We start from the raw sequence: 14826 nt of genomic DNA on the forward strand, positions 1-14826 counted from the left end.
GTAATCATAAATTCTAGTAAAAGAGAAGGCAATAGGATAGAGGTTAGGTCCCATAGAATGTGAGAAAGCGAGAATAAATTATGTCAGACAAATTGATGCACAAGTTCACATTAATCAGGAGAAAGTACCAGCAAATGGCAAGGAAACCCAGTATATATATTTGATTGATCAGGACCAAACAAACAAAATTATCATCCATCCATCAATTGATTACAATTTTAGATTGATGGTGATGTCTGAAGTTCAAAGAACAACTGTTTTAAGAAACTAATGAAAGGGTTAGATAAGCTGAGTAAGTTGTAAGCATAATTTATTTAATGCCTCTACCAGTTAATAATATGATCATTTCAAGTTTCAGTTTTATTGTGGGGTGGGAAATTAATCCAGTTGGGGGGTGACGTGTGCATCTTGATTGAATATAATGGAGAAATGTAGTGTGGACATATCGAGTGACAGATTATTTAGGGTCTTTTGACTGACCTACCACTACCAGGCACAAGCAGCTTAATTAGTAAATAGTATGTGAGAGAATCACATGGCAGTAGAGCTGGAAAGAGACTTCTATCACAATCATAACCATCGACATTGGCACCATCATTCATGTTTTGAAACTAAATAAAAATTCCTTCCTTTATCTAACACAACCAAACAACATGACATCCTTTGGAATTATTTTATGGGGTACCAAGCCTAACAGCCAAAACAACAAATCACTATCCCTCCTCTCTCTCTCACGTGAAATGCATTACTTCAAAATCTGTCATTCATTGAAAAATTAAAAAAAAAAAAAAAAACTCAATCAGTACCCTTTCTTTTTTTCTATTCCAATCTCAATCATCACCTTCTTTAGCTTTATCCAATGTTTCGTTCAAACTCACACCCGCTCCTTTTTGTGGATAAACCTCCTTCAACTACTGCTATATGTCAGAAGAAGTCACTATGAGATTGAGATTATGAAGGAATAATTCATCCAGATTCAGGAGTACTGCTAACTTTGCCTACAGAAGACTGCAGTTTTTCCTATTCATACATGCATGTCTGATGTAAAGATTCGCGTGACTTACCATTATAAAACAAAAGTACAGCAATTGTTAAATATATATATATATATATATATTTACTCATATTACTATAGCAGAAAGTTCAAATAACAATTAAATGTTCTCTTTTCTCATCAGTTGGCAATAGCATATATACAATTAAGTCCTAGTAGGAAAATCAAAATTAATTTCTAATTACGAGTAGTAAAATATAAAAATATAATGATGAAGTGCATGAGAAAGTATCATAATTGCATGAGAATTGAGAGGCACTGGTCCGCATGCATCAAAAGTGAAGGGGAGCTTAGCTTTGCTACAGCCAATAATCATGGATGCATGGCCACATAAATCTCTGACCCCTGTTCTCATAACTTTATTAACAATAATTTATTTTAATACATTAATAGTGAAATTAAAAGAATAATACATATTATTTTATTAGTCATAATTAATATTAACCAACAAATTATAACAAGATTTTTTTTTATGGAATTATAAAAAAAAAAAAGTGACAATTACAATGAAGTATAAAATTAATATAAAAATTAATTAATAAATTAAAATATAATTAAACAAATTCAATACAAAACTAAACCAAACTCAAACACAACAAAATTTAAACTTAGAACTTCGAGATTTTAAAATTTTCTCTTTATCACTAAACAAAAATTTCATTAGCATCTTAATAATTGATGAATTTTAAATTTTTCACTATCAATGTGATAAATTTTTTTTTATCAACTAATTATATATCTTTTTTGTCTGTGACTTATTCTTGAGCTAATAATCATGTGTAAATTTTATTAATTTAAAAAACTGGTGAATATTAATGACCACTTGTCTGCCTTTTTTTTTTGTCAACATTTTGCTACTAATTAACAAGACTTTGATACGGATCGATATTTCAATTATTAGGTTAATATGTTCCTCAAAAGGTAAGATACTTTTGTCTTTGCTAAAAAAGAAAAAATTATTATTTTATTATGAACTTATTTTTATTGTCTCATTCTTTAATTCAAAAATCATATACGGGACACGTTTAGATAGAGTACAAAAATCATAGATGGATTTCTCTGAATAAAAGTAAAACTCACACAGACATTTTAGAACAATGGGAAGACTTCAAACAAACTATCAAGTAAAATTTTTCATAGGAAAAAGAGAATGATGACCAAAGTCCAAAGATATATCGGTAGTGATTCTGTTCGCCTGAGCAGCACCAACACAGGCAACAAGTATGGTTGCTAATGCCTTATTGTATAAAGTAGAAAAATGAAATTACATTCTCTCACCTCTTTAAGCATTACTTGGTAGTTAATAGATTTGATAATTTTTATATTTATATTTTTTAAAATATTAATAATTTATGTATTTATATTATATTTTATGTAAAAATTATGTATAGTAAATATTAATATAAAAATATAAAAAATATTTTTTTAATTTATTAAATTCATATAATTTTTATTAAAATTTTAATTTTATATTAATTTTTATATTATTAAATTTACCGATATAGACCAAAACCCAACACATTAACTCACAATCATTAAAAAGGGTCGATTCCCATGCATCGAGCTGTGCGATCAAACTAAGTCCTCCTTCCCTGTAGCCGATGCTCTTGCTAGCCTGCGCCCTCCGTTTTTAAATTATCAAACTTAACAACTAGTACCATTTCAAGAGTTGGTGCTCTCGTTCAACCTTGGCTTATAGCCTTATGGACAAACATTATGCTACGTACTCTAATCTTCAATAACTGCAGCCTGAAATGGAAATTGAATGAAAAAATATATTATAGATGCTCTGATGCTTTTTTTTTGTTTTCTAAGTATCTTTGGGGCACCACTAATTTGCAAAACAGAAATCATTGTCCCCACAATCGCACCATAGCATAAAAGCTTTCCAAAAAGGAAAAACAAAAGTAAAGGAGAATAAAAGTCGACACTTGAAATTGCACAGAGCGCAGGGAACAAAGCGCATGAACTTTTTTAACAAAGCTTTAGATTGAGGCATTAAATTAAAGGATAATGGAAAGTCATTTCAGCTTCTAAGTCAAAATTTTTGACATGATTGCCAATTTTCAGTGCTTTGCAATATGGACTTTGGTCTTTTGGATATGGCGTTTGAGTGACAGTTCTATGCATCATCCCCCGTATTGCCGATGGAACTCCTTTTTCTTTCACCTGTAAGGGGTAGTTTGCATGTGATCCACCTTATGGAACAGTAGCAGACAAAACCGAAACTATTAACATGTAGTACTAATTGTTTATTGTTTATATATTAGAACAGTAAATGGTCAAGAATTCCATACCCTTGACCTTAAAAAGTCAAGACCTTTTCTTTCAGATTTCTTTGAAACTTTTTGATATGACATGTTCTCTTCATCCACCTATGTAGGTATGATCTGTTTACTATTATTTTCTATATATCCAATTAGAATCTGGAGCATTTACTGTATATATACTACCAGTTTTCGTATTCACCAGAATAGTTTCCTTCCAACTGCTAATTGTTAATTATCATATATTATTCATTGGGTAAGTCCATTTTCTTTAGATCAACCTCCATTAATATAAGAAAATACTGCTACTATTACCGTCTACTGAGTTTGCAGATGTAGTATATGTACTCTCTCAGCATGGTTTTATTTGCAATGAAATTGATGGCATGACATAATATTTAATTGAGCATGCATTTGGTTACACAAATGCACAATCATTTAATTAATATTGTAATTAATGTTTGCCTTAGTGACAACTAAACAATTATATATCTTAGTTTGGTCATTAATTTGCCACATAGTTTCATTTAGGGCCACCGAGAAAGCTGATATACTGTAGTCAATAGTTGACAGAAGTCAAAAGGATTCCTCGCAAGTTATTTTATCAGTTGAGTTGGCAAAAGTTAAGAACATGCATCAGTTGAAATGTGCTAGAAGCATATCATATGTACTCCAAAAGACAAAAAGAAAACTCAAATTAACAAGTACTATACACGAACTTTATTCAGGTAAATAAGGTTGATTAATTCAATGAGACTATGATCAGTGTTAATAAGTTACTATGTTAAGTAGATGAGTACTACAATTTAGCAAAACAACTAATTAATCTTAAATGTTTAATGCATTGTCCCAATGATTCAATCATGGTTCTGATAGTAGCTCAATATGACAACTGGTATGGCGTACCTGGAGAGGCTAATTGGACGCTGAGGGAACAAAGTCAATCTCAGTCTGCTGCAACTTCTCCGAGCGGATATTGATACCCTTTTGTGTGATCTTGTATTTTGAAATTTTGAACTGTAACCAATTAATTGGATATGGTTGGGGTTGATATAAAGCAATAAAAATGGTGGATTGTGTCATTAATACGCTTACATACGTGTAATAAGTTTTTATTGGAGTTTGTTCTTCCCGTTAAATTAAAATATTATCCCCCAGGGAAATTAATAAAGAATCGCTACTAATATACTCGTACTAAATTACTAAAACAGAAAAGAAAAGCACACACAAACTTTCACATCGAAAAATAAATAAAGAGGAAAGAAATCCCAGTGACAACACGAGGTTTAGGGAGCTAGCAGAGGTCGTGGGTGTGATGAGTGCGACGTTTCAGTCGACAAAAGGGGAGATTTTGTTTCGTATATTTCTTTATATGCCTTAGCCAAGAAGATTTTTGAATTCTTGGTTTTTTTTTTCTTTTTTTATTTTTATTTTCTAAGTACGAGTGGCTGTATTTCAATCGATTCAAAGCAGCTGCAGAAGAGAAAAAGTAGCCCTATTATTATATTAATAGTGGAAGGATTGACCTATGGTTTACCTTTTAATCTCACTTTTAACATGTTTGATAGCCTTGAAATGTAGGTCAAAAAGGTACTGAGGTTTGAACTTTGAAGCTTCTTCTACAGCGAGTGTAGGAGTACCTAGGATTCCACACTTGTAGGACCCATGAATTGGAGACTTGAGAAGTTGGCTTCTTCCCTTTCCATCAAACCCCATTAACCCTTCGATTTGCTGGATAATCGGTATTGGGTGCACATAACGAATTTTCCAAACAAGCAAATTAATAATGACATGGTCCAAGAGGGAAACGAAGTCCATAAGTACTTGGTAAAGAAACAGGCTGTGAGTTTTGAGTTAATATTGCTCAGTAGTATGGCTATAGCTAGCCAGCAAAGAATTAAAAAATAGTGTTCAATTTCCTTTTTCGATTAAAGGAAAGCACTTATTGCTCGCTCATTGGTTTTTTCTAGGTGTCATCTTCTCATAAATGACAAGCAGAGAGACGGTGCAATTCGCTTAGGATTCAATTTTCCAATTTATGGTGGAAGATTTGCCAATAAATTTGGGCCTCCCTATATGGTTAAAGCAGTGATTTTTAAGCTTTATTCTCAGTGTCACTTCATTTTTTTCTTCTACCATTGCTGTTAGAGAGATTTCCTTGAATATTTCTCAGCAGCTATCAATTCTCAACGTGTGCAATCATTCTTGCATAGATCACTTTTTTTCTTGACTAAATTCGAATCATGCACTCCACGGACTTTGACAGGTTTAATTTGAAAAAAAAAAGAAAGAATAATCAGTGAAACTTTCACTGACAGACCAAAATTTGACGATAATTGAGTCAGGAAAAGATTAATATACTACATTAATACTAGTATATAGTAACATTAACATTGTTTTTGAGGTACGACTTAAAATTTGGCCAAAAAAAAAGGTACCACTTAAAAGAGTGGGGTGAATATTTTCATCAGCATCGTTTGAGTTGAGACTTTAGCTCTAATTTCAGTTCAAAAGTAACCAAAAAAGTTATCTGATTAAACACCGTTCATATATACGACCAGTGTCTCATGCAAAGTAGCACAAATATGCAACCATTGACCATTAGATTGTTCGGAAGCGTGGCTTATCCATAGAGATAAGCGTTATATATAATCCCCAATAAGGTGAATAGAACTATAAATGGAGGTTTTAGTAGCTCTAACTTTTGACATGTTATTGAAAGCACTAATATGTTTAATTAGTTCTGTTTCCATGCCTTCACATGGTTCAATCCAATCTCCCAATGGGTAAAAAAAAAAAAAAAGGAGCTTGCTTGCTCAGCTCCACCAGGGTCCAGATGGGTGGTGACTGATAGCCAGGCCCCTATTTGCATTCTAAAAGATGAGACGGTCGGAATCATAAGGTTGGAGCAAAACCCATGTTTTTCCCACAAATCTGCTATAATCTGAAATCGATTTGGCTCTGGTTTTGTCATTATTTGGTTAGATCTCTTAAGCAAAATACCTTTTCTTCAGTTTCAGAGAGAGAGAATGTGTGTGTGTGTGTTGGTGTATATTATGAGGGTGTGTATCATCAGAAACGAGGGGTGTAGAAAGGGTGGGGGGACTAGTGGCAGGTGAGATGAGGAAACGCAAGAAATGACTGAAGGGAGGGTGGGTTTTTTCACCAGTAACGAGGGAAGAGAAGAGAATAACCATGTTGATGATCCTTTGATCCTTCTATTCTAAATATGCCATCCATAAAGGGCATGAACCATCCAATCTGATTATATTTCTCTTTCTTTCCGGGTCTGAAACCCGCCTCTTCTTCTTCCTCTTTAATTAATTACACTCAGCACCCTCTCTCTACCAGTCCCCTACCCCTCTCTCTCTCTCTCTTAATTACTGTTCTTCATTGCATCTTAAATAGGAGAACCCCATCAGTCCCTAGTCCAGTCTTCTGCTCTCTTATTGAGTTATTGTCATTAACACTTTTCTCTCCTCATCGTGTGCGTGTTTTGCGTGTCTTTCAGTGGCGAATATAATGACTGTTTTCTTTTTTTGCTTTCATGGGGGTTTAGCAAAGGGCTTCTTACAGAGTTTATTGGCATTCTGTCCACCTCCCATCATGGAAAGGCCCTCTTCTTTTCGCTTCTGATCTTTCATGGAGGTGGGCATACTGCCAACTGATCTCTGTTGGCTTCTCTTTGTAAAACCCTTGTGATGCATTTTCTTCCAGCTTTTCTCTTCCTCTGATATGGATCCAGGTAAATACCATGCATATTTCTGCAGTTTCTCTTTTTCTATGCTATTTTCCAGTGACGAATGATCATGTTGGGGCAGCTTCTGACCCTTCTAGTTATCATCTAGCTTGATAACCTAAATTTTACTATTTTATCTTGCAAAAAGGATTATAAAAAATAATGAAGAAAATTTTACAATATCTTTGTTACTTTCATCATTCTTCTGCTTTTGCAGGGTTTGATTGTCAACAGTGATCTACTAAAAATAGGTCTGAGGGGGTGAGCAACATCGTGCACAAACCTTCTGTTTCATTCTAGATCTCCTTTGACGCTTTGACTGCTAATTCTCAGCTGGAGTTTTTTTTTTTTTTCTCTTTTTTACATATTTATCTTCTTCTCCTTTCCCAACCATCAAATAGTACTTGAAGTTGAAGGCTTTCTCTTTCTATTTTGCAGTGCTGCCATCTAGGGTTTATGATCGGCCTCTCGTTTGTATGTGCATCTGAGTCAGGAAAGATCCATGATTAGAACCATTTGTAAAGATAGAAGGATCTATTCAATTTGATAATCTAAATCCAAACCCTTCAAAATAAAAGGGCGGAAATTGCATAATTATCCTGAAAAAACCAAAGGACAAGAAGATTTGTCAGAGTTTCGTGAGACCCAAATGATGACTCCATTGAAGGTTTTGAATTAAACTTTTTGTTTGATGAGACACCTTTAATAGTACTGTTTGTATATAATCATGTTGATTATTAGATATCGGATTACAATCAAAGCAAAAAGATTCTTTTTTATGTTCTTGGCCTCTTGCATGATTGCCACCAATTTCACAATGTCAGTCATTTATCAACTAAATTGTATAGTATTAATTAAATCATACACTCTGCACTGTTAAATCTGTAGGACAGGGTCTTTTAATATTAGGGCAGCTAGCCCTAGTACTGCTGACAATTTCTACACTCTCCCAAACCTTATACGTAGCCTCATGATTGAAATACTGACAATTTAAACGCAAAGAAAGAGAAAGGATACCACAGGCCTTTCTAGTGCGTGATGGTAAACGTCCAGTCACCCAAATCAACTGTAGTTGCCGGACAGCGATATTTTCACTCCTATATTTCTTTCACTTATTTTTTTCTCACCTTTTCCTTTTTCATCTCTGAAGGAGGGATGGACTGATAAATTAAGCTTGAGCTTTCTTTATGGTGGTCGGATAGAGATGATAAAAAGAATGAAGAGGGACAATGCAAAACTTTGAGAGTATTAGCGATATGGGCAATGCAATGAACAGTTAACAATAAGAGAATGAAAAAAGAAATGGGACTTTGATTGTGATTCTGTGGTGTTTTCATTGTGTCTATAGTCCATAGGTTTTCATGAGTTTTCGAGGTGTCTGAATAGGATGATATTGTTCAAGTGCGCCACGCTGTGGAGTGCGTTATACGGTACCTCTGCTGCCTTGGCATGTCGTCGTCGATATTGGAGAATAATGGGGAGGAGCCAGTGAACCATTGGCTGCCTATACCTACCGTTTGCTACTTATACTTGCTTCGAGTCAATGCGTTAAGGATTTTGGTCAAGGGTAATAAAAGTTGATGAAAAGATTGTTAATGATACTCCAAATCGACAGGGACCAAGTTTTTTTTTCCTTTACCATTTCCTCCCGGTTAGTTTTGGGGCTGAAAGTTTTCTTAGAGAGTTTTTTTTTTTTTTTTTCAATTGTAAAGTCTATTTTCCTCCATTTGGTTCCCTTCTGGGCCCTGAACTTCACTCTCTACTAGAATCAATAAGCACATGTCCCTTTCATCACTTAAAGAATTAAAGAAAGAATTTATGACATGAAACTAATTCAGATCTATCTACAGAATTTACGACTAATTTAATCTGTTTTCCTAAAAACATCAGATAAAATTTAAGAATACAAAAATATAACTGAAGAAATCATTAAATACTATTATATAGGAACAATGATTTACTCCATTAAAGCCGGCTCGAATGTGATTGGATTGTAAAATTATGGTTTAAAAACTGTAGTTTGAAAATTCATTTTAATATGAAACTAGTAGTACCTTTTTTTTTTACCCACAAGCATAAAAGTTATTACTGTACTCTAGAATATATATATATATATATATATATTTATTTATATATATGAGAACATGCCAACAACTCTGCCATCTATTGATAGTGTTGAATTTTTAATTGGAATGATCAGGGTTAAGACTAAACATTATATAAAAAAAAAGAACATTACAAATGACATAACCATATTTTAGAGTTGCATTATTATTATTATTATTATTTCCTTTAATGAAATGCATTATTAATTGTTATTATCAAAATCCCATTATTCTTTCCAGCAATAGAGGTTTGGAACCCCAATGAGATTACATGCCCAGGACAAAGCGGAAAAGAAATAAAAAGCCTGTCTGGGCCACACCCGCGAAGGTTCGATTTGAGTGTTGGCTATCCAGTGGTTGCAAAGCCCAAAGTCTCTTCTTCCAAAGAATGGGCGCCCCTTTAACAGACGTTTAATAGTTTTTCTTTTCTCTATTTCCAATTTTTGAATTCAAAATGAGATCAAGACTTCCATTGCCATTCTATTTTGTTCAACATTAATGTTTCCATTCTACAAGTGCAGAGAGAAATCTGAGAAACAAGTCAAGGAATTCAAACCTTGGAATTTATCCAAAACGCTAAGCCAAGTTCTGGTTGTTTATAATACTTCTCTACTCTGGCAACAGAAGAAAAATCCCAGTAATTCCTGCTACAACAGTGATACTTTAAAGAGATCCAGCTAACTAATATCCCAGAGTATCTGAAAATCTCGACTTCGTGTGTCTAATCATAAAGGAATATATACAAGATTCAATCTAATTTTTTTCAATACCTGTCATAATGATAAATCAGCTTTCAGCTGCATGTGATGGTGTAACCTACCTCAATCTTAGTCCAAAAGTATTACCAGATTCTTTGGAGGTTTCAGGTTGGTGATGCAACAAGTTATTCCTTCCACTTATTAAAAAGCTAGCCTTTCTAGTGAGCCATCTAGCGGGTCACTCAGATTACCATTATTGAAAGGGTGATAATTACTCCTATCAGGGCTTTCACCTATTTCTTCTGAAGAGTAGGATGCTCTCATCGCACATGGAGTCCCAAAAGGAGCATTTGGAAATGAGAAAGGACTAGGTGGTAGCCGCCTTTGTTTAGGAAGAGCAACACCAGATCGGCCCGGGTCATAAAGAGGCGTAGACTCTGCTGCTGCACGTTGTTTTGTGGCACCATCCACATGTAGCAGATCATCAATCCTTGCTGTTATGTTGAAAGCTAGGCTTTCCATGACTCTAGAGTAGCTTTCAAGAATTGATTGTCCGACATCCTACAAAAACGAAGAATTTTATTCTGATCTCTTTACCTTTAGCATATTACAGCACTTCAGCAAAAGAAAGGGAGACAGAAAAATATAAGAAAAAGAAAAAATGAGCATACAAGTTATAACAGCACTCGCTTGTTTTGTCTACTTAAGGATGCATGCTGCACTGAGAAATTCATCCAGAACAGTTAGTTCCGTACTTCCAAATTATATGCAACTTTGACTCCTTTCAAATTCTATTCACATTCATACGGATCATTGTTTTTCCTACTTCTGGATAAATATTAAATTATGAAACATCTTAAACAATAGAGACATGTAATTAATGGAAACAAGTTCCAAGAACTATAATGCTTTCAATACTAATCCACGCTAAGCAGATGTACCTTGTTATGCTGAATCTTGCTCATGTCCAAAGAAGTCTGTGTAAGGCCTGGAAACCGTAGCCGTAAGTTCTGTAAGAGGGTTTGAGCCCGCTGAGCTAGAACCTTGCTCTTTTCTATGTCACCAACAAAGCCTTTGACCTTGCCACCCCATGATGACTTTCCTCCCTTTGCAAGAACTGAATGCCTTTTCAAGCATTTCTGCTTCTAAATATGCACAGAAGCCTCAATCCTATTAGCTATTTCCAGAGTAGTGTATTCTGACGACAGGTCTAAGCAATCAAGAAGACACTTGGGAGAACTGGTCAGCAGTTAAGTAACGGTACATTACCTCACCCAAACAATCACTTCCACACTGGAAGACAAGCAAAAACAATTCAAAAAATATAATATTAGGATGCTGAAACCCAGAAAGACAAAAAATGGAAACAAAGAGATGCATGAGCAATAATATGCTCCCTAAAAATAATCAGTCAAACTGCATAGTGAATTGATAATAATTCTAAGAAATGCACAACCTCAGATCCAAAAAACACTTTCATTTCACTGAAGTAAAGGATCATTCCTTCATCAGAAACAAAATAATGCATAAAATTTAGACACAATTAGTCTCATGGATCACCATCTAATATCCATTTTCATCTCCTTACATTTCATCTCATGGCACATGGAATGATTTTGTACATTGTAGAGAACAGTCTTCATACCTTTGGCAAGCTGTCCAGGTAAGCATTTGGGATTTCCATCTCAGCCAACACATTGCCGTTATTGCCATAGCAGCCTTAAGGATCTGGTGTGTACATTCCCTACACTGCAGCAATCTCTTCCTTCCTTTTATCTTCAGATAAACCAGTAGGGGGAACCTTAGGAAATGGGAGCCACCATTTCTCTTCCAGTCTAACAGAAGGCCTCCCAGAAGATGAAGAAAATGTATAAAGGTCATCAGTATTAGCAAAAACTACCCCAAGATCAGCATAATAGAACTCAAAATCATGAAAGCCATCAAGAATGCTTAGCAGCATTGCATCAAGTTTCTTGAGTGCTGGAAGGTTTACATATAGATCAGAGCGTTGCTGGGCCACCATAATCTCAAAGGTTCCCCCACCTGGAAACTCTTGCAATGATGGTCTAAGCTCCACTATGGAATCACTTACACACAAAAGCCAATCCATCTTTCTACGCCACATCAATTTCCTTTGTGGTGATAGAGACTCTAACTCCCATAATTGGCCAAACACAGAAGCTGCAAAAAAATTAACCAAATCGATTCCAATTTCAACCTCTTGTTACCGATGAATCAAAATAAACTAAAACAAAAAATGAAATGCAGATACAAGAACCAACCAGAAAGATTTGTAATGGCATTGGAGATGGCAAGAGCAGTACAAATTCATTTCCCTCCACCGGACATATCTTCTCCAAGCAAAAGTTTCGCAAACCTTTCCTTCACCATATCCACTTCTGCAATAACATTAATACTAATTGAAACACGATGAATCATATAGTCAACTCAGAATCTACGGAAGATCATTTCAGTTCATTAGGCTATCTTCAGCTCAAAAGTACCCTTGTTATCAAAAAGGGGAAAGAAATAAGGAAACTTGGAGAAGAAAAGAATTCTAGCCCTACATTTGCCCTGTTTTTCCGCTGTTGCTTGGGGATAGACCTGTATTTTAGTCGCGTAAAATATTGAAAATATTTTACATAAAAATTACGTGTTATAATTTATGTTTACATTAAAACACGAATATACTTTTTTATTTCGTTAAATCCAGATATAAATTTTACTAAAATTTTAAATCATCTCATCTTTCTGTCGAATTTTTTATGTATCATGTCATTGTGTCATATTTTAGATTATCAAGTCTACTTTGGATAAAGTTAAGACGGAATAATCAACAAAAAACTATACAACCAAACAAAGCTTCAAGGGATCAAAAATTCAAAATAAATAACAGATCTAAATAACCATCACTAATTAAGTTATTTACCAAATGCAGCAAAATATTCAACTCAAAATCTTCGATCTTTACCGTTATAAACTAAATTTCCTCCAAAACCTTCAACAAAGCAACAAATTCAACTCTCAATTTAGGAAATGCTAAAAGGAACATGAAGCAAGAGTTTTAGTATAATTCACCGGACATGTCGGCCTCCAGTATCTTCGCCTTATTCGCTGGAATGACCACGTGTCTACCACCGACAACCGGTAACATCACATGAAGCCGCGCCGTAAAACTAGAACCATCTAAGAACTCTGGTACAGCCAGCGGCAAAGAGGTCAAAGAACTCGAACAGCCTTCTTGGTCAAAAAGACGACAAGAAAACTCGTTTGAGCTCTCAGATTCGCTCACGTCGGCGCTCAAACTGTAACTCTCGAACCGCTTGCTTATTTGATCGAAACTTTCGTCAGACGAAACGCTCCCCATCCTTCAAGACCAAAGTTCTATCAACTTCTTGCCGTCATTACGGGACCGTACGGTTTTCTTTTCCGGTAAAGGAACGGTTGCCGTACGGTGGAGAAGAGTGGAGCTAAAAAAACAGAAAAGAACAAAAAAGCTTCGAAGTGAACTGTGCTCTGTTTCTTTATTTCGCTTTCGCGTTCGTATTGCCGTTGGCTTTAACCGGTCACCACAATGGAAGACAGTGGAAGTTTATCATTTTTAAAGTGGCAGGTGATGAATGCCCCGCGTTGGTTCATGGAGCGTGATTCGCAAGCTCCGGTTTCGCCCTAAAGAATCGGTGGAGTTTAACCCACGCCGTGAGATTTTATGAGTGCCGCGGTTTAATTGCGGGATCGGCTTAGGTTAGATGTGTTAATGTGATGATTTTATCATCCTTATGGATCCCCCTAACTTCTTTATGGCTTTTTTTTTTTTTTAATAAGTAATTGTATTTACTAAAAGATAAAAAAAATTTTGATACAATAGAAATCAAGAATTTGCCCTTTAATTTTTTGTCATTATCCATGTCATCTCTTCATTCCAACTGACGGCTTTTCTATGAATTTTCTTCCATGGCTTCTCTATGGCTCCTTTTAATGCAATGATTATTTTCTTTTGTCTTTTAACATTATCGTTAATTCATTATTAGTGGATTTAATTTGTTTGAGTTGGGTCTCCAAAAATAAAATAAAATAAAATAAAATGAATGGATTTATTTTATTTATTTTATTTCTTGACTGGGATTGCTTTTGTAAATCATAAATGAGGCTTGATCATGTAAATCTTGGTCCATGGTCCATTAGCAATTACTTTATTAAACTTAATTATGTCTTCATTAGTTAGGAATTGGCATATCTACTCCAATTATGTTTACGTTGGGCCTAAAAACACTCATCAACGAATATATATATTTAATGATTATAACTATATTGGGCTTTCAGGTGTACAATTAATAAACGTAAAATAGTTTATTCAACATTTTTCTTCACACTAATTTTTTTGAAGAAAATTATACTCTTAACTTAATATCCAATTATATTCATATTTGAGATGATATATATATATATATATATATTTATAATTTGTAATTTTATTGCCTAAAAGTAATTATTTACTGCTATCAATATATAACTCATATAATTTCATCTATCACCTAAGTTCTATACAAATATATCTCTTTCTTAAACCCCCATTTTCTTACATAAATCTTTATTTACACTATCAAAAGCAATATTTTTCAGCCCCATCAAACTCAATTGTATCACTTTTTTTTTTATCATTCTAAGAATCTGTCTTTCATTACTTTCCACAGCAGCAAATTACCTCTTGTTCCTTTCACTATTATATGTAAGTTACAGAGCTATAAAACTTGCTTCCACACAGCTTTAGAGTAATTGCAACTAAAGAAGATATGGCTCCTAGACTCATCCTCTTGTTTACATAGCACACACCCTGTTTCATTTGTAATCCCTGATGCGTTCAATCTAGACATAATTTTTTTTTATTTTCATTTGAAGGACATATTACAAGATACAGCTAATCAATGATGGAACTTTTAGTGACGGAATAACAAGGAAGCTA

At 34.4% G+C, this 14826-nt stretch overlaps 1 long non-coding RNA gene and 1 pseudogene across 2 annotated transcripts; one reads left to right on the forward strand and one right to left on the reverse strand.

Annotated features, from left to right (window-relative positions):
* Positions 1–5992: 5992 nt before the first annotated feature.
* Positions 5993–8988, forward strand: LOC111311429 (uncharacterized). The gene is made up of 3 exons (XR_002692626.2): positions 5993–7066; positions 7278–7321; positions 7499–8988. It is a non-coding gene; the product is annotated as an uncharacterized LOC111311429 (long non-coding RNA).
* Positions 8989–9605: 617 nt separating this feature from the next.
* LOC111312869 (rop guanine nucleotide exchange factor 1-like) lies at positions 9606–13662 on the reverse strand (annotated as a pseudogene). Its single transcript, XR_016326077.1, has 5 exons — positions 12942–13662; positions 12146–12262; positions 11509–12044; positions 10805–11156; positions 9606–10424 (listed from the first exon to the last, which is right to left on the reverse strand). The product of XR_016326077.1 is annotated as a rop guanine nucleotide exchange factor 1-like (transcript).
* Between the last annotated feature and the right edge of the window lie 1164 nt (positions 13663–14826).

This window comes from Durio zibethinus, chromosome 1, assembly GCF_047325235.1.
Source record: "Durio zibethinus cultivar Kanyao isolate XHJ-2024 chromosome 1, ASM4732523v1, whole genome shotgun sequence".
Lineage (NCBI taxonomy): Eukaryota > Viridiplantae > Streptophyta > Magnoliopsida > Malvales > Malvaceae > Durio > Durio zibethinus.